The sequence below is a fragment of the Sphaeroforma arctica genome (assembly GCF_001186125.1).
Source record: "Sphaeroforma arctica JP610 unplaced genomic scaffold supercont1.4319, whole genome shotgun sequence".
In the NCBI taxonomy this organism is placed as follows: Eukaryota; class Ichthyosporea; order Ichthyophonida; genus Sphaeroforma; species Sphaeroforma arctica.
The window spans coordinates 1-2,552 of NW_014036239.1; the positions used below are offsets into that span (position 1 = coordinate 1).

The 2,552-nt window shown below is 47.2% G+C and overlaps 1 pseudogene across 1 annotated transcript; it reads right to left on the bottom strand.

Moving 5' to 3' along the window:
- Positions 1-29: 29 nt before the first annotated feature.
- Positions 30-2,228, bottom strand: SARC_14222 (hypothetical protein; annotated as a pseudogene; the record flags this gene model as incomplete). Its single annotated transcript has 3 exons — positions 30-128; positions 1,364-1,475; positions 1,806-2,228.
- Positions 2,229-2,552: the final 324 nt, after the last annotated feature.

Below are 2,552 nucleotides of genomic sequence, written 5' to 3' on the forward strand. Positions count from 1 at the left end.
GGATACACATGCTCTCCTGTTGCACTCACCTATTTGTGCATAGTGCAGACGGTGACCGTGGCGTTTGAACTGTCCGTTGGTCCGTCCCACATACCACCAACGCCCACACTCACACACATGCGTGATATCTGTGGGTGTCGGTTGTTAATGATTAGTTCACACTCGCATACTAATTAGTTCACACTCGCATACTAATTAGTCCACACTCGCATACTAATTAGTTCACACTCGCATATCAAATAGTTCACACTCGCATACTAATTAGTTCACACTCGCATACTAATTAGTTCACACTCGCATACTAATTAGTCCACACTCGCATACTAATTAGTTCACACTCGCATATCAAATAGTTCACACTCGCATACTAATTAGTTCACACTCGCATATTAAATAGTTCACACTCGCATACTAATTAGGTCACACTCGCATATCAAATAGTTCACGCTCACATACTAATTAGTTCGCACTTGCATACTAATTGGTTCACACTCGTGTATTAAATAGTTCACACTCGCAGACTAATTAGTTCATACTCGCATATTAAATAATTCACACACTCTCGCATACTAATTAGTTCGCACTCGCATATTAATTAGTTCACACTGTCACACGTGCGCGATGCCCCTCACTGATTTCAGAACAGCCATGGTAGCGGTTTGCCTTGTTACAGAGTCGCCATCCGCACTGCTTAATGGCGATAGGGTTTTGGGATTTACATGAACGGAACCCTCACAGTGACTGTGTGAGCTCGATTGCCCACACTAGTTGTAAGTGTACGCATGTGGCATTGGCGTCAAAGTGCGTATGTACACACCCGTCCTGTGGTTGTGTGACCTCATGCACAAGCGTAGAGTGTGCATGTAACAGAACCTCAAAACCGCATACAGTACTTGCAGCCCATGAGACTGTACGCAAATGAGAGGTATGAAGTACTTGACAATGCGTGCGTTTCACCGGTGACACTGTGAGTGTTCGTGCGCATTTGGCTGATCTTTCTATTGGCCCCCCCTCACCAGCACACTCTTGGTTGGGACCGCCAAAGCAGTATCTAAGGGCACGTGACAGCACTAAACATACCAAACATCATGAGTGTAGTATGAAGGGTCAGGTGATAATACTAAACTAATCCAACACCATGAGTGTAGTGTGAAGGGTCAGGTGATAGTACTAAACTAATCAAACACCATGAGTGTAATCGTATACAGCGTCCAACTGGCGATACTCGATGCAATAGATACGCACTCGCCCGTAGATGCGTAACCGAAACGTCCCTATCACGTGGCGTGTAAACTCAAAACCGGTTTTTCCCGGTACCAGAACCATGGGTTTTTTTTGTGCGTATAGCCGTACGTATACTCACCGCCCGATCTCCGGAATTCACCGTACGGCATTCCCTGGATATCACACACGCGCGCCAGCCCGCCAATATATATCTCCTGCTCACTCTTATCCTGCACCACAGTCGGGTTTACCTACAGAAACGCATGACATGTTGAGTATAGTACTCTTATCCTGTACCACAGTCGGCTTACACACGCACACACACAATGACATGCTATATACATCTACCATATCTACGTATGCACACACACACACAATCACATGCTATATACAACACACACACACAATCACATGCTATATACAACACACACAATTACATGCTATATACAACTACCCCAACTACGTATGCACACACACACACAATCACATGCTATATACACCACATATACACATAGTTACATGCTGTATACACCTACCCCATCTACGTATGTACACACACGCACGGTTCCACATAGACACACCTTCACCTCCACCGACGGCAAGGCCTTTCCCAGAGGAAACGAATCCTCGGCGTAAGTGCGACAGGTCAGTCGTCCGCAATGCGCAGCCCCTGCCATCAACTGCAGTCCATTCGCCTTTGTAGGTGTTCCGGGGGGTGCTGTTGTAGCGTCGGTCGCCGTTACCAGACTGGCAGGCCGTGGGCGCTCGTTCGGTCTACGGCTCATACCTACCAAAGTACCTACACGATGACTCATAGCCCATACCGACAGTTCCGTTGTGCCGTACAGATTGAATAGCGCTACGCCGTGGCGCGCACTGATTGGTTTGTGCGTGGCTGCAGTTGAGTCGCACTCGGATGTCCCCACCTGCGCTGGTGGGTTTGTATCCAGGGGACTCCTGGAGGTTGTGCTTGTTGCTGCAGAATCCCATTTCTCAATTTTCATTGGCGTAGAGGTAAGCCATTGCTTGATTTTGATTGGACCAGGGAACTGCTCGCCACCGAGTGCGACCAATCGCAGACGACTCTGTGCCGAGCAAGCAATCTCATTGGGCAGCCGTAGAAGGAACGACGGGGTGCAATGCAAGACAGTCACCTACAACGAAGGCGACAATGGGTACAGTTGAATACATTCGGTGTTGAATTTCGTTGTGAGGTGACAGTATGATACTCCTGAGACAGAAATATGTTTGAATTACTAGGACATCTAGAGGAGAGTACACATTCTGCTTATATATATGTAAATACACGCGCACACACACACAAATAT